We start from the raw sequence: 18,988 nt of genomic DNA, 5'->3' as shown, positions 1-18,988 counted from the left end.
GGGAGGCTGACTATGTCTCGGCTTTATCATCCAAGGGAAAAGAGAAAGTCAGCCTGTAGCTTGCCTAGGTGAGGTGCATTTCAATGTATTAGCGGTCTCAGGGCTTCTCCCAGAAGGTAGCCTGAGTTCAGTGTTTTGAACCATGAAGGCCATTACGTGTTCAGAGAGCTCTTTTCTCTGGTTTAATTCTCCTGATCTGCTAAGTTCCTGAGCCCAGGTTTTTGAATAATTGAACTGAGAAAATACACATTCAGTGGGAAAGTTTATAATTTGTATTCTTCATGTCTTTTTCATTTGAAGTGAAAGTAAAGTTGCTCCTAAACAATGATCAAAACAGAATCTGGCACATAGTAGGAAATATGTATGAGAAAGAATGAATATGATAGGCTACAATTGTATCAAAGTGTGATTATCAAATAATGTGATCCAATGACTAACTTTAGAACAAACGACTATGAAAATTACTCTCTATTTTAGGTTTTATGATAAATATGAATCACCAGATCCCTAAATCACCTTGACATTTCTGAGTCTTATGAGTCCTGGGTTCAGGATATTTCAAGTCTGAATTATCCTTCTGATAAATTTCCAGGCTTCTTTTTGGTGTAAGGGGCAATCAGAATAATGATAATGAAAGCTAGCCTTGAGTTCCTTTTATGCACCTGTCCCTGTATAGCTTTAAAATACACGTTTGAGTATCTACTTTTATATGTGAGGCTAGAGATTAGTGGCTAAATCTCAATTTGAATCTATGTATCTGTTAAACACAAAACTTGTGCTCTTGCTTCTGTATTTGCACCAACCAGAGAAATGTCTCCTTTGAAGGAATCAGATTAAAATTGAGAGTAATAAACCCAGGATTTCTAATCCAGGTGACTTAGACACCATCATATTGATATTAACTAACATCACTGTGATCAGTCCATACTTTCACCTACCAAAGTTACATTTTCCTGTCATTGAACAACAATAACACCACCACTATTACAACAACAAAATTTGGCACCCTAAAATGCTAACTGATGGGAAACATGTCTCCTAAAATACATGATCTGTCATGAAAAAAAAAATGGTGTTAAATCTCTTAAGGAAGATTATCAAATTAGAATATTTGCTTTTATGCTTCATGGAGCCCTCAGAAGTTAAAGAAAGTGCAATTATCTATTTTTGAAATTTAATCTTGAATGGTTCTGTGGCTGCTGATGACCTAACACCACTTGAGTAGGATGGGTCTAGACGATCATGACTCACCGATTGTCTCATGAAGGTGAGAGTTGACAAAGAATCTGTGGACTCTAAAGAGAATTGGCTTCTAAAACTGGTGAGCATGGCATTTAATGTGGCTAGATCAGCAAGAGAAGGATTTTGATGGTATCACATTGAAAACCCTGAAGACAAAATTATCAAAACAACTGGCAGAATTTATAAGTGATATATAGTACCCAGTTGATGACTCATATTTAGATGTTGTTTAATGAAGAGCCAATAAGTTTGATAAAAAATTATAAGATTGAGTATAGTAATTTAAAAAAAAATGAGTCCAGGTTTCCTGCCATGGACAGCTGGATGGATAGTAGAATTAATCTTAGATAACAGAGCACTTAGTGATGGTGAAATAAATAAAACAAAATAAACTGAAAGTTAACTCTTAATAACAAAGAAAATAAAATTAAACACATACAGTAAAAGCGTGGAAACACATCTTAAAGTCTTTAACTAAACAGAAATAACTAAAATAATCGTACCACAAGTAAATGACTAATCTGAGTTATAATGGCAAAGGTATTTCTTTAGATTATGGAAGGAAATGTTCTTATCCTTTAGCAGAACCCAGGCTGAACCATGGGCAATTTTTTATGATCTCTTGTGCAAAGCAGATGAATCAGTTTGCCTCCAGCAAATGGCTGGCCCTGCTCCCCAAAAACCACATTCATAACTGTTGGAAATTGCCTACCAGCACCTCAGTTTGGAATTTGGAGCTAAAACCTTTTGGAATCCATTGATGACCCTTTGGCATCTTTGTTTGTTTGATAGATATTATTTTAGAATTTTGTCAAGGAAAGCATCTATGACCCTTATCCATCAAAGCCATAAGTACCATAAGTATTGGGATTGGAAGCATCATTCATTTTCTTTGAAGTTCTGGGTGTCTAGCACTGAAGGACATATGTCTTTCAAATCTTCAAAATGTTTATTGTCAGTGCCACAATGTTTACCATAAATCATTCATTCATTTAAAAAAGATTCTTTGTTGGATTTCTCTAAGCTCTAGCACTATCCCCTCTCTGTGTCTAATATTCCTTAGAGCAAAGAATGGGACTGATAATTAAGTTGTGGAACCTTTATCCTCTACAGCTTAACACCAAGGAAAGAACATTGCTTAGAGAAATAGGAAAGATTTTCAGCAGTGTGTTTAAAAAAAAAAAAGCCGTCAAAGGAAGAAAAAGACAAAAGGGAGGAGGAAGCATAAAGGTACAATAAATTGCTGGTTGGAGCATGAAAATTGAAGAGCATGGAGAAAAATATTCAAATGTTTGTACCTAGGTTCATATATCATAACATTAAGAGGGAAACGTGTAACTTTGAAATAAGTTTAGCAAAAGCGAGCTTTTAAAAAGGATTGTAAAATGCTGATAAAAGAAATTTGAAGAACGTTTTAGGCACCAATCATTTCTTCTAAAATAAAAGAAGGAAGCTTCTGTATTTGTATTGCAAAAACCTTTATGATAAAGTGTCTCCAGAAAGCATCATAAATCGGAAATGAGTAAAATGTGATGTGAGCTTTTATGCTTTAAAAATGTGTAGATGTAAAGCAATGTTGGTTTTAAACAAGACAGTTGCTCTAGGCAATTCTTGAGACTGTGCCTCTATGGCAAATATCAAATGGTAGATAAAAGCAATTATTGGGGAAATCATGCATCTTATGTTAATAGAGCATAAACCTTTAGGGCAAGACTTTTTAGAGTAAGAGTATGTAGTCATTGCCTTGTCCCAGTGTGCCTTAGGAACCAAAAGACTTCATCTGTCCCAAAATATCTTCCTTGCTGGATTGGAATTAATATTCCCTGAGGACCATTCTTTTTAATCAAAATATATTTAGAGAGCTCCTGCTAGAACACACATCTGCTTACCCAGGAGAGAAACAATACAAAATTACCTGTTACTACAGTAACTTGATTTAATAAAAATATTAGTTAGCTTGTGAATCTTGTGTAGAATTTAGAGAGTCGAGTACCTAGACAGAACCATTTTATACAGGAAGGGTATTTCTAAAGTTACAGACCTGAGGGAGCTGCTCAAAGATGGGGCTTCATTAGGGCACCGAACAACTGGGGAGAAGAGCCCAGTAGAGGGCTTGTGGGGTGACAAATACAAATTTTGTCTTTTTCATAATTAGGATGTCTCTACTAGACTTTCTGGAACTTTATTCTAACCCCTTTCTCTGTAAAACGAGATTTGGGATACTTTGGTCTGTCTTGCTGCTCATCCATATGTACCCCACTTCTGAAGTATCACAATGACCTGGAAGGAGGCCCAGTTGTTAGATACCGTCTTGTAGCCCAGAGAGTTGACCCATCTTTGGGATTTGATATTCAGGTGGACCTAGGAAGTCAAGATTTGAATGGTTCACCTCCACCATCACCCTCCCCCCTCGACACACACATTCACACAAAAAAGAATAACGAAAGACTAATAACTAAAAAGAGATGGTCATCCAGTGACCAATAAGCTGAGGAATTTCTTTGGATCCATTGGAAAACAGCCTTATAATGGAATATCAAGATATGCTCTAACCAGGAACCCAAATTCCAAATTAGAAACGCTAATAGGAAATAAAACATGGGCTGTTGTGTTGGTGACTTCAGTGAATGCTGCTTGGTACATGGGTCACTTCCTTAAGAAGTCAAGGCACTGTTTTTTCTCCTTGGTCCTGCCTTTCCTCTCATTGATGGAAAAGAAAAAAAGAGAGAGAAATAACCAACATCCCAGTGTGTGTCCCCGAGCACTGTATTTGTGGAAGGGTGGTATGACCTTCCAACGACAAATTTGGCAGTCAGCTAGCTTGGGGGCTGAGAATGTGTGTTCACTGTTGGTAACACAGACGGGAAAACCTCAGTGTGAAAATATTCTGGCCAGGAATTTTATGGATTCCCTGGTTCTCCCAGACTCCTGCTGCCAGCAGTGGTGGTGGATGGGAGCGACTACTACAATTCAAGGGTGTGCCAGTCCCTTAATTGAAACATTTAAGTAAGAATGCAGTTGGTGTAGCCTGAACTTTGACCATTATTTACTACTTCAGTGTGATTTAGTAGAGATTTTTCTAGTACAATAACTGTAATGAGGACTTTCTTGGTTTGATTTGACATTTTCTCTTTATAGAGTGTTAACTCTGATATTGTTCCTTAGTAACCAGCCAAGTTCACTGGTAGCATTACGGTTACCTGGAGTAGAATCCCTGGAGAAAGAGCACAAGGATAATCGCGAATGCATCTGAGGTCAACACTTCCTTGACTATGACTTCATTGAGAAGCAATTTACTTCATATTCTTTCATCAACATTGAAGTCAACGTAAGTGTAAATCTACTCCCAACTCCCGGACGACATGTAACACTTACTAGTATTTGTCTCAGTGGATTATTTTGAAAAATACAGAGATAGAGTTTCATTTCAGACAGCTTACCAAAAATAAAATATTATGTGCCTTTTGAGGGCCTGCTATGGAATGAAACTTGTTAGAAGGGAATCTATTTATTTTATTTAACTTAGTTGGCAGCTCCATAATCCCATTGTGAGAGCTCCTAACTCTTAGGAGAGAAACTAAGCAAGAAAGAAGACTGTGGGTTTTTAATCTTATCCCCCTCCTTCCCTTCTGTTGCAGAATACTCTTTGTATCATAGAGATGGTGTTCTCAGTTCAAGTACGTTCTTGTTAATAAAATTGACGTGGGTGAGACTTCTAAATCCCTACACATATTCCTTGCAGATAAAAACCAGTCTGCTTGCTAAATACCCATGCTTTTCTTTTCTGTTGGCACATCCCCAGCAAGGACAGTTCACAGCAGGGTGAGCTGCTGCAGTAAATGTCAGGGAAATAGAAAGAGGTCAAGGGGATGATAGCTCATTTGAACCTATTGGTTAGTTTTAAATTGACCAGCGCTATAGCAAACAATTCATTCCATCATTAGTCTTACGGCGAGGGGGGCGGAGGGAGGGAGGGTGCAGGAGGGGGTGGTGACAAACAGCAAAAGTGGGTTAAAAAAATACCAACACCTGTCGAAATATCTCCCTCTTTATGGTTCACGAGTGGTGGATTGGAGGAGGTGAATGAACCTTCCCCAATTTAACAGAGCTGATCCGTTTGTAATTTTTTTTTTTTAAAGGAAACTTCCATCTTTGGCCTACCCTGACCGAGTGGTGTGACTATGGATGTACATAATTTTTACCTTTTGACACCATTTGTGGCAACAAATTGGGCCTTCTCAGTTGCTTTGAGATTTCATCCTGTGCGTTGTCACTGGCTTTTGGCACTTGCATTTAAGCATGGTTAAAAAAAAAAAAGAAAAAAAGAAAAGATCATTCTTTTTCCTACCTTGGTATAAAGATGAACTAGTCAATCATTCATGGAGTACCCTGCTCACATCCGATGCTACAATTTCGGATGTTGATAATTTACTTTTGATGCTAATTAATTACAAGTAATCATAAAAACAAATTAAAACCACTATACTTATTGCAGGTTTTCTTATGCTCCTGAAATAATGCATTTTTATGCATCTGTTTACTCGCTTTGTAAAAAAATGTAATAATCTATATTCATAGAAAAACAACTTTAGTGCTCTGCGTCAAAGCTGTAAACTGTTATTGGTTATTTGTGTCCCCTCCTCCCCCCGCCCCCCGCCCGCCCCTAAGATATTAAAATGGAAGAATGAAAGTGAGCCACATCAAGTGAAAGAGATTAATGCATTTTAGGAATTTAGATGTTTTTTTTTTCATTTCTGTTTGTTATTTGTGTATTTATCCTTTTAAGGGACAAAAATATTATTTTGCTCCTGAAAAGGAGTAGGAAAATGGAGCACCAGCGTTGGCTTACAGGCCTAGAAGAGACATAAATCTCTCAGAGACCCCTTTTACATCTTCCCTGTGGGGGAAGGAGAGGGGATGACTTTCTGGATTCTGTTCTCTCCAACAAAGAGGCCTTTTACCCTATTTGAGAAATGCGGTGAATGGAACCATAGTGTATCCTCAGCAGAATCACTACTCGTGTTCTGATTTCTCATTCCACTCCTTCTGCCACTGCCTTGTAAGCTCCCCTGGGAAGCAGCAGAGCAGTGGGGACATGATGGGTGGGAGTTTGAAGACCTGGGCTTCTGGTGTGGACGCCTGCCATCTTCCTCACAGGGTGCAACCCAATCCAATGTAATAACCTGGGAGAGCTTTGCAAGGTCCTACTCATATCATCACCAAAACATTTAATACGTATTGAATATTAAAGACAAGTACTTGACTTGTGCAGCATCTCACTCAATCCCCCCACACCCCTGCAAAGGCAGATTCTATTTTCTGTAACGTTGTAAGCGTCTGTCCTATCTAGCAAGGGTGAACACAATCTCAGGGAAGAGACTGTCTGGGCCTGCTTTGCAGGTTTCAGCCCCCACAGCTGTCTATGGGATTCCTTTCCACATCACGCTCACAGTTCGTAAGGCATTGCACACCCCTCAGGGAGGAGTTGGTAGCACCTTTCTTGCTCCAGGGAGGATGTGGAGTAACTTTCCAAGATTTTTACTCTTCCCGAACTCAGCAGCCATTCCCTGCTTCTCCTCCCAAACACCCTTTGAATCCCACCTTCTCATTATTTGGGTCTCTGCTACCCATGGGTGGCCCAGATTCTACTTGGAGATGATAGTAGGTGAAGTAGGGACTTGTCAAGGAAGATAAGTTAAATTTCTTCCAAATATGTTAAGATAGCCTAAACCAGTGGTCGGCAAACCACGGCTCGTGAGCCACATGTGGCTTTTTGGCCCCTTGAGTGTGGCTCTTCCACAAAATACCACGTGTGGGCGCGCACATACAGTGCGATTGAAACTTCGTGGCCCAGCCGAGACCGGTTTGGCTCAGTGGATAGAGCGTCGGCCTGCGGACTCAAAGGTCCCAGGTTTGATTCCGGTCAGGGGCATGTACCTTGGTTGCGGGCACATCCCCGGTGGGGGGTGTGCTGGAGGCAGCTGATCGATGATTCTCTCTCATCTATGTTTCTAGCTCTCTATCCCTCTCTCTTCCTCTCTGTAAAAAAAAAAAAAAAAAAGAAAAGAAACTTCGTGGCCCAGAAGTCGGTTTTCAGCCTGGGCGAGTCTATTTTGAAGAAGTGGCATTAGAACACTCAAGGGGCCAAAGAGCCGCATGTGGCTCGCGAGCTGCAGTTTGCTGACCACTGGCCTAACCCAATAACCACCTCCAGGGTAAACCCAGGGTAAAATGTAAAATACAATTTCTTTACACACACATTACACAGCCCTCATCACAAACCAGTCAGATCTTAAGACAACTGTTACATGTTAAGTGGTGGGGGGCTGGGGGGGGGGAGGGAGGGGGTTAGTTTGACCCTGAAGAGGTCTCTGAAATCTGGTCACTTGACTTGTAAATCTTGTGACTTTATGAAGCTGTTAGAAGTCAGACAGACTTGGGGGCTTTAATTTATAATATCAATGTATTAGGTAACTGAAGCCTCAGTTATTAGTTTCAAGCCATCCTATATAATAAAAGGCCAATATGCAAATCAACCAAACGGCAAAACGACCAGTCGCTATGACATGCACTGACCACCAGGGGGCAGGCGCTCAATGCAGGAACTGCCCCCTGGTAGTCAGTGCGCTCCCACAGGGGTAGCACAGCTCAGCCAGAAGCCGGGCTCACAGCTGGCGAGCACAGCAGTGTTGGCAGGAGCTTCTCCTACCTCTGCAGCAGTTGGACATCCTCCCAGGGCTCCTGGATTGCAAGATGGCACAGGCCGGGCTGAGGGACCCCCTCCATCCCACCCTGCGAGTGCATAAATTTTGTGCACTGGGCCTCTAGTTGTTTAGAAAATTATTGGCATTTATAATTTCAATTGATTTTCACAAAAATGTATTTGGTTTATCTAGACAAGTCATTTGCATTTATGAATATTTGGTTGCCCCTTTTTAGTCCCTGAAAACCCAAAGCATGTGAAAGCATATGTTGCTAGCCCTATTTCTAGACCTGTAGAAATGCTACGGTAGTCATACACACTGGGAAGCAATGTGATGGAGGACTTTGCAGGTAAGCACACCTGGTCCAACCTGGCTGCCTCATGTGTGACCTCAAGTCACTTAACCGCTTTGGATCTTGGCTTCTTCGTATGGATATGGAAGGATTAAAAAACCCACTGTGATGTCTATGAAGTTTAAACGAGGTCAAGTTAAAAGTGCGAGCAGAATGTCTGGTACAGAATTGGCACATAATAAATGTTCCTTCCTTCTTCTTCCACCCCCTGACTTTTTGAACATGTATCAAAAAGAAGGAAGGATTCTCTGTTCCTACAAATCACCTTTGAATTAGTCCCCAGCATTCGTTTAATCCACCCATAACTTGATTTTCTCCTTTCGCTTCCTTATTCCTCTTTTTTTGCTCTGTGTTTCCCAAAGGGAAGAAGCTAGTCAGTCCCATAAGGTCCCCTTGATGGTGGGGTCCCTCCGATGGTTGCCCTCAGTGCCCACCAGACCCTACTCATTCCATCTTTGTCTTTTCATACTCACCCTGGTTGGCTTGTGCACGATCCACCCTCAAGTTCCATCACCTTCTGTCTGCTTCCCCTGGGGCCGGGGAGGAATGGAGGAGCAGAAGTTGGTAGGAAGAGGTTGTGCCTCCATTTAAGATCCGTGTCGCTGGCCTGAGCTACTGGAGGTTTCACATGCAGCAGAGAAGGGTCACTTTGACAACAGGACAGCTTCCAGCTGGATTCTGTTTCCTGGTTGGACATTTGGAGGCTCCTGCTGTCTCCAGGTAGGAGGTGTGCCTACAGACAGTTCATAGCCACCCTAACAATCAAGCTGTATCAAGCAAGGGATGGAGGAGTAGGTAGAGCACAGTGGATGCACTGGGCTCTTTTCTTAAACGATATTTCACACACTTTAGGTTTAATACTACCCTAAAGGCAATCTCCCCAGTGCTTTACTCGAATAATCACCAAATGTGTATTGTAAGGGAGAATTAATCAACTTAAGTCTAATTCATTGGCTGTTAACCCATTACAGTGTTATTTTAAGAATCCCTTACCGTGAATTTTAAAAATCACATTAATTACCATGAATTTTAAAAATCACATGTTTCAACTGTCTCAGCATCTAGAAAACGGATCCTAATGACTGGCATGGAAACACAGACTGGAGCATAATAACCCATTCAATTCCGTAGTCCACACCATTCACATGCCCCCTGCCCTCCATCAACATACACATTCAAACACATGACCTACAGAGAGTCATGTCCTGGTTTGGAATCATCCTCACAGGGGCCTGACTAGTGAAGGGAAAATTCCCAGGCCACTATAAGCAGCCAGCAAGAGGCAAGGAAATCACAATTCATATTTGAGCATATGTACACTGTTTTTCTGTTTATAAGGCTTTTTTTTTTTTTTGCTTGTACAACAATTTGACTAATCCTTAAAGCAGTTTGTGGTGGTCTCTATTGTTATCCTAATTTTGCTTATGTGGACACTGTGACTTAGAGACCCAACATTCCCAGAAAGAAGCTGTCAGAACTCGAATGCAGTCTCCTCTGACTCCAAATCCTGCATTTGACCACAGCATTAACCCTGCGTCTTCAGTCATCAAAAGATACCATACCCAAGGTCTATGGGACTAATAATGAGGGTTTTGCTTCAAGTGCGGAAGGAGCAACTCCAAGATGCTTTCTGATCTAAAAGAGACTTGGGAACTAGCACCACACAAAATTGCGACATTTCCTAGTACATTTGGAGTATATCCTCCTTTCTCTGCACTCATTCTCCTCTTGTTTGTTTTTCTCTCTCCCTTATCCCCACGGCAGATACCCAGGGAAGGGGTTAAGGAGTATGAATGGGGAAAAGAAAAGCAGACAGGTTTTTTCTCAGTTCTGAAATGCCATCACATCTATGACCCTCCAGGGCATTATCATGATACCCCTACATCTGACTGCCTGATAGTCCTGCCCAGAGAATAAAGGACACAAGCTCCATAAATGCTGAATATGTGTACAATCCAAGCAACTTCATGATGACAAATCAAAATAAAAAATAAAAACATGCTTTCACAGGCCACGTGGCCGTGGCTAATGACTCCACTTTTGTTAAACAGGTGGGTGTTTACACTTGTTCAAGGTGGCAGAGCTGATGATCTACAACAGCAACAGAGCCTTCATGTCAGACCTAAGAAAAAATCATCTTCTAGAGAATTTTGACTTCAAATGAACACCAGATTGTACAGATGACAACACTGAACAAGTCCACTAAGTGGGCTTTGGCCAAGAAGATAAAATTCACAGTTCCATATTCTGGCATTACAGCACGTGGTCTCCAAGGACTCTCCTGTTTCTTCTGGCCCAGTGTGGGCAAGAAAAAGTAAAACTGTTCTAGAAAAGACAAAGAAACGGATGTATCCAGAAGAAGTTGCTTTCTTCATAGGCAGGCTAAGTCCTGCTATAAGGAGAGCTACGCCCCTAAAAAGCAAACAAAAGCTAGAACGGAATTGGTGACATGGCCACTTTTGCTCCTGCTGAGCTTGGAACTGGAATGAAAAAGAAAGGCTGAGGGTGAGACTGAATAAAATGAGGCTGGAGTGACAGGAGCCAGTGATTTGGTTTGCTTCATTTTAGACAGGGTGTAAAATGTCCAGAGTCAAAGAATTTTGGGGAGATTAGTCAAAAGGCGAAGACCCAGGCAAGAATGCAGAAAGGACTGTTGCTGGGGGCTCCTCTTGGGCATAAGCAGGGGAAACCATGTAAATAGTAAGGCCGAGCAAGGAGGCAATCAGATTGACACTGGAAGGGAGGCATCTCATTAGAGCTTATGTGTATGTCTGAATTGGCGGTGGTGGCGGTGATGGTGGTGATGGTGGCTTACTTACAACAGTCTTTGAAAGGAGGAGACCCAGGGCTTCTTGGAGAGCCCCATCTATGGAATGGTTTCTTGGTTTTGCAGGACATCCTAACATAACCCGTATCCTAGACCAGAGCTATAAACCAGTAAAGTGAAGAGCCATTTGGCCCTTTCATTCACTTATTCATCTCTTTTCTTTTGACCAGGAGGTACTGAGTAAGTATTTCATGCCAGGTACCATGCTAGATGCTGGGAATACAGGCACGAGGAACAAATGGTCCCTGCCCTGCGAGAAATAGACAGCCTTGTATTCAGACAATTATAAGAGATAGTGAAAAATGACAGAAGAAATAACTGGGCATTATTAGAATAGATGGTAGGGCCATGAAAAAGCCTGGAGGATCGAATTCTTTTTCCCAAAAAGGAAGCTAAGGAGACATATTTCAGGAGCATTTAGTAAATATTTGAGGGCCATGCAATAAGACCTTTTTTAAAATTAATTGTTAATGGAGGTATGACATACTTACAGTGAATTTCACAAATCTTAAGTGTTCAGCTAAACTTTTGTGTGCATACACCTGTGTCATCCCTATGCAGATCAAGATACGGGATATTTCCACAGCCCAGCAGATTCCCATGCTACCTCTCAGCCAATGCCCTCCCCCCAGAGGTTAGTTTTGACTGACTTGAACTTCCCACTTGAAATGGAATAACAGTCTTCTTTGTGTCTGTCTTTCTCCACTTATCAACTCAATGAGATCACCCAGATTATGCAAATATCTCTATACTAAAATGAGGTCGCAGGGGAAGTCATTCCTGGATTTTAGGATTTTCAGAAGGGGAGTTAATTGGCTGGGAATGGGGAAACAGATGGTAGAGTGGAAAAAACATAAAAGTTTAGATTCCATGGGGGTGGGTTTCAGTTGTGAAGAGGCCACTTGCTAGCTGTGTATCCTGAGAATATCATTCTCTGAGTTTCAGTTTTCTTCTCTGCAAAATGAAGATAACACTACCACCTACTTTATGGAGCTGTTAATATAATGTACGTAAGAAATCACTTTTAAAGTGAAACACAGATAGATTTTTAAAAGTATTTTATTAGTTTTTCATTTGCACACTAATTGATGTACATGTGTATTTATGAATGGCTAAAGATATGTAAAAAACAATTTTTCCATTACACCTTTTATAAGCATGCTCTCAGTAATCAATGGAGTTTTATTACTCAAATACAATTCAATTAACATTCAAAAATTGCCTTGTTAAATTTAAGATCTTATTCTAGTTGCATGTAATATGAAGTTAAGACATGGGTCGGTGTTCTACATCTTGGGATCTGGTTGCCAAATCAAACAATACTCTGAATTTACCAGACCTGCTAACACCTGTAATAATGCACATTAAAAAGTACCCTACCTCGAGCATCTATTTCCTTCTGTTACAAGTCTTGCATTGTAAAAAAGCAAAAGCAAACATTCCACAGAAGGAAAGAAAGGTTTTAGATTTCTGTAGTCCCCCCCCCCACACCCCACCCTGATTTTCAGTTTGTTACCACAAAGGGAAAATGCAGAGATGAATGCCTCTTGAAATGAGAAGCAACAGGAGAAGGCTAGGATGAAAAGTTTCAATTTGCGTCAAGTTAGAGGAAGTTAAGACTTGGAGACTGACTTTTTAATTTCTTGAATTGATTGGTAAATACCTTACTTGCTCTTCAGCAAGATGATGAGTTCAAAATTAGAAAATAGATTCATTCAAATTCTCCACCAACTGTTGTAAATTTTCTTGCTGATGGGAAAGAGGGGGAATTCATTTTCTCAATGGCTACATTGCCAGCCATCATCTGGAGCAGTCTGTCTATAAACATGAAACCAGAAACGTTGGCGGGAGGAGACATTAACCAATCCCCTACCAGGCTGTAAGTAATACCACATCCTCCACCTGGCACCATTAATAATCCTATTCAATGAACCCTTTATTATTAATATCACTAGTATAAAAAATGACCCCACACTTACAGGTGTAACTTAATGAGGCACATGTTGTGGCCAGATGTCTTGCAAGGCCGGCTCCACCACCACAGTACACATCTTTGTGCACGTTTCATAAAAAGAAACCATCTGAAAGCATTCATTTCAAGAGCATATTCATCACGCACCGTGGTCAGCTCAGGAGTGACGCTCTTCTACTTTAAATTTAAACAGATGGAAAAAACCTGGGACTTATATTCAACATACCTTGTTGGGGTTTTTTTGGTTGTTGATTTTTAAAAAGTAATTATCTGATTAAAACTGCCAAATACATTTTCTCCTTTTCACTTCCACCATGAAAATGTTGAGGGGTTGGCAGGACCATCACAGCCTCCAGTTAGAAGGGACTCCTGCCATTCAACTGGCCTCCACCTGCTGCCGGTTTTGCGATTATATTTCTCTCTCCTTCCCTGCATTTGCAAAAAATGTAGAACAGATTCTTGTCAAAACTCAAGAGCCATTCGGAAGTTGAGTTAAATAAGAATGACACCTGATTATGATAACGGAGAAGCCTTGTTTAAACTTTCTGGCCCGGGTCTTCCGGAGGAAGGAAAATTGAAATCAACAGAATAATCAAATATTCTGGCTCATTCCATAAGGTGTCATATGGACATAGAGGTTCTTGAGGGTCCCCACATAGGAAACAGACCTGCTTTCTGCTGCCGGCTCACAGCATGGATGCCCTGTGTCAACCAGCATTTGTGGGGATCCCCTCTAGGGTGCAGAGTTGTTGACTCTGTAGCTCTCGTTAACTCTCTGTAGAGGATTCAGGGGTGTAGGCGATGGTGTAATAGAACCACTGTGGGCTAAATTGGGATTTTTGCTAGTCCTTAAGAAAAAGCATTAGGTAGAGAAGGGGGATAAAAGCCTAAGAAAAGTTTCAGAGAAGGGAATGATCCCGCAGGATTAGACGTGTGGGTGCCCTCAATAAGCTGATAAAGGGGCACTGTGGGCAGGCTTTTGATTTGGCACTCTTTCAAACTGGTGTTCTCTAAATTTTTTCAGAAAAGAAAAAAAGAGTAAGAAGTTATATAAAAGGAAGGGCAGAAAATATGGAGTTGGCGTGGCAGCAGCTAAAAGTTCTTCATTCTCAAAACTCAGCTTTGGCTCCAAACACATATACTTCACTCAACACAATGAAAGCCCTGATTTTAAGATGATTCAATATTGTTTGAAGGTTATTTTAAGCCCATCTGTTGAGCCTCGAGGGTGTGTCTTATGCTACTTTAACACAGACTGTCAAAGAAAACCTTCCCTCCACAGGTAGGAGGCTCCTTGAGAAGAGATTTAGAAATACAATTTGCTCCATCTTGCTACATTTCTATTGTTTTTGGAATAGTAACTCCTGGAATATTCTAGTTAGCATAGGTAAAATATCCCAAAGAATATCTTAATACATTTATAGGGTGGTGTATCATGTACCCACTTGGATGGCCTACTCCTCAATCCAACTTTGTGAACTTGATATGGCTAGGCAGCGAGATGAGCAAAACTAGTTATCTAGTTCAACCACCCTCCAAGGCTTGAACCTCCTCTCCCACATCCCCCTCACTGGCCTGTGCTCACATTCCTCCAGGAATGAGCCAGAATATTTGATTATTCTGTTGATTTCAATTTTCCTTCCTTTCTTCCCATCTCTATTAGAATGTCTCTCAGTTTCTCTCTTTTCTCCTCTCTACCTCTGCTCACTCTTCTTCCTTTGCCGACAAACTTTCTCCTTTTCTAAGGTTGACAAGGCAGTATAAACTTCCAAGGGTTACATATTACTAGCTCAGTCATCTGGAGGAAGAACAATTTCTTGGTTCTAGTTCCAAAATTTCCCAGGAAGGATGCTGGTGGACTTTCCTCCCCCGGTTCTCTCTCCCTATGAGAAAAAGGATGCTGGTGCATACATCACCTCGTAGTTGTAGCCAAACTTCAAGTAGCAGAGCCTTGGGAGGTCCCTGGGGAATCATGAAGAAACAGATTAAAATTACATTGTGGAGGCTCCGAGGAGAGCCAGCATATTTGATTATCCTGTTCTTTCCAGAAGGATAACCTGCCTAAATCAGGGGTAGATTAGATTGATTGAAACAGAGGGAGACCAGAGCCAGAGAGACAAATTTAAAGGATGTTACTTATCTCCAAGGATGTTCATTACAGAATTATTTATAATGGTAAAATATTAGACATATAAATTGTCTAACAATCAAGAATTAGCTAAATAAATCATCATCATAAATTACAGCACGGCCACATGATGGGATACTGTGCACTCACCAAATTTCTGTTCTGGAATTTTTTATTTTTTTTTAGGAAGCATATTTCAAAGCTCATGATCTCATACTATCTAACCTCTTAGGAGACATAGATATCCCATAGCACATGTTGAAAACATTGAGTCTAGAAATAGTTGAATTCCAAACCTGTCTCTGCCAAACCCAAATCAACTTTTCTCATAAAGTTACTCTCTAACCCTGATTAGCTAAGACTACTAAATCTTTAACTGGTGCCTTTTCCAGTAGAATTTATGGTGACATTATATGATTTGCTCAAACACACATATGTAGTACAAAATAATTGTCACTAACCTCTTGGACAAATTACATCTTTAATCATTCAAGCTGATATATAAAAAAGTAAAAATCATTTGGCATCGGCCACCTTGAATATAAAATATAACCCTGGCTGGCTTCATTGGGGACTGAGTTGGGGAAAACATACAAAAATCAGGAGACAGACAAAAATCAGGCTCTCTCTGCCTGTGCTGCACCTTATCAGTGGAAAAACTCAGCATTTGAGATTCCACCACTATCCATCTGAGCATTCTCTTGCAAGTACTAAGCTGCTTTAGGGACTATTAGCTGTTTGAAGGAAGTCATGCTTTAATCATTTTTTAAAAGCTGGTCTCAAGAAAAGTGGGGAGAGCACAGTAAACAAGTAAATAAAGTTGGAAGTGGGCTGTGGTGGCCAATGAAATAACATTTTGTTGACAGAGCCCTTCCAGTACCCAATCTGCAGCCTCGGCACAGTTACATCCTTAGTGCAGTGATGCTCTTGGCAAAATCAGTGTCTTTCGTGAGGTGTCTTCGACCAGGGTTTATGGAACCGGCTTACAGAGGCATCACTTTAATTGTGTTGCCAGGAAGAATAGCGCTATGATCTCAAAAGGACAGAATACTTGTAAAATTTATGTAGCTCTTTAATACAATGGGCTTTGGTTTAAAGAGGTGGGGATTTACATGTGTTAAGTGCTCCTACAAATCTACTTTACCCTTTCCTGGAAAAGGGCAACACAATAATAATAGTTAAATTTATGTGTATAATGCCTGTATGGTAGAACTGCTCAAATCGGTAAATATTACACAGTAGACTAACGACTTCTGCTTTTAATCTTGAAATATCTTCAACAAAATGCTGTCTGCTGAGCCAGGGACACTGAGCCCACACTCTTTAAACCTTTACGGTCTGGTTCGGTATTGTGAGCAGAAGATTATAAAACCCAAACTCCAAATGGGCTTCCTGCCCACTGTTGTTTCCAGATTCTGCCCACCCTGCATATAGATGTCAGAATATTCTTTCTTAAATAACATTTTCAAAAGAGTGCTTTTCTATTGAATTTTATATCCCATCTATTTTCATCTCTCTGTCCTTACAAGCCTCCAACAACTTTTCTGGCTTTTATTTTTCCACTGGAAAAAAAAACAACACACCACACACTTATTTTTCATTTTTCTTCAGTGTGAAATGTATAAGCAAATCTTCAAAGTATTAACTTGCTCATCAAGCACACACATACACATGCTGGATAGAATCAATAGAGTTTTAAAGGTAATAGCATGTGTACATTCCTCTCTTTAGAACTGCTCCCATGCCAACTCCCTGCCCCAGCTGAAGGGCAGGGCCCCTCTGGCCTTGTTTTGTCATGGGATTTTCTTCCTCTCTGGCCACCGTGGATGGGACCTGGGGTGGATGCCTGACCCATGACCAGGGCCATTCAGATTCACTCTCTTAAGAATTTAAACTAAGAGACAACAGACCAGAGGTCATGGTGCTCCCTGGCCCATGAAAACTTGGTGCGGAGAGAGGCCGTCTGCTGAGAAAAGCAAGAGAATGGAGCAGATGGCCGATCATGTGGCCCCAGAGAGAAAAAAAGAGACTGAGAAAGTAGCTGCTTTCCTGCTGATGGGTTCCCGGGTCCTGGTTCAGTCTTCTGAGGACCGGCTGTACTTCCCGCCCCGGGGTTCTATGTGACATCCCTGTACCGTTACGATCTCTCTATCTTTAATTAGGTGCAGTAGATTTCTGCTTCTTTCACCCAGAAGGAAACGACAGTAATGCACATGCATCCACATGGATCATGCATCTTTATCTATAAACACACACATGCAGATATCATTTATATTTTTATGTGCTATGTACTGAGAGAGTAGACTTAAAACAGTAACAAATACTAGGACTTGGCCACTACTTTCATATGAGTCTTAACTTACAACGCAGGCAGTAAAAGGTAGTGAGAGGAAACCACTGGAAGGCTCTAAGGAATTTGAAAGAGGAAGCTCACCTGTCCCATAGACTGGGCTGGTCAGCCGAGGGAAAGACTCATGAGGAGGAGAATAAGAAGGGGCCTCACATGCAGCAATAAAATAGGCAAGGTGTAGATAGATGTCAAAGACAAGAGAGAGAAAGAAGAAGAAGAAGAAAAAAAAAAAGAAAGTAAGAAGACAATGCGGGTGTTTTTCTGGATTTGGCAGGTGATTAAACAACCTTGCTTTAAAGAGGACTCAGATTGCAAATTGCTGTGTGCATGTTCTCAAAGCCCCTTCCTCCCTTCCCAATATCCCTGGAGTTGGAAGCTATTATGGGCTAAAATATTTGTTTTCTAATGTGAGGTTTCAAACTGATTGAATTGATAAGGGTTATTAACTAAGCTGATTGAGTTTTCTTTATAGATACCAATATTTTGATACTTTATCAAAATAAGATTATAAGTTCTATAAAATACAGTTGTTATTTTTTTAATTTTGAAAGCCATCTTTGGTTCTAAGTGGTCTGCCATTCTCTCTAAGTAAGATAGCATAGTAAGTAACTCTGGTTTCTTTTCCCTAAAACTAGATTCAAATTCCTTATCATCTTCAATGGAATTTTACATACACAGACAGTCACACAAATGCACACAGAACAGAGTGATAAAGAGGCCTCATTTGACAATGAGGCTGGAGGTTGCAGCTATTAGTGCTCTGGATTTTGCAGTCTCAAGGACCTCTTCCTCCTTGCAATCATGTGACTGTGACCTCAACTGTAAGTGAAGTTAATAATAGACCCTACCTCACAGTGCTGCTGCAAGGATTAGGTGAGGGGATGCATGCAAGACACCCAGCACAGGGTCTGGTTCACAATAAGCATTCAAAACTGGTCAGCATTGTTATTGTCAGATGATTTCCCAGGTTTGGGCAGCTAGACACTGACAGAGCTAAGACCTGAACTCGGGTCTCCTGACCTTCAAACAAGGTTTCTTTCCATAATTTGTCATACAAGGAGATTTAGAACTTCTTTGGACGTGGCAAAGGGAATAAAAGAATTGGAAGACAGGGTACCTAGGAGCTGTGCTAGACAAGTCAATCAAAGCTATCTTTCACTTAAATTTAAATTTAAAAAATTTTGTTTGCATTGTGTGATTTGGCAATGATGGAGAGAGCATATGTGTGTGTGTTTTTTTTCCCTATTTGTAAAATTCTTATGTAGTCTCAGTTGAAATTAAAGACATGGTATTTTTTGGTGCTTTAGTTAGATCAGCACATCTCCAAAGACCATGTATGGTGGCAGAGCACCAAAAAACAAGCTCAAGGTAGGAGGATGGACTGGATCAAGACTCATGAAGTGGAAATCCTTC

This window comes from Cnephaeus nilssonii, assembly GCF_951640355.1.
Source record: "Cnephaeus nilssonii genome assembly, chromosome: 11".
Lineage (NCBI taxonomy): Eukaryota > Metazoa > Chordata > Mammalia > Chiroptera > Vespertilionidae > Cnephaeus > Cnephaeus nilssonii.
The sequence above is the reverse complement of the archived record's forward strand: the minus strand, read 5'-3'. Positions refer to the sequence as shown.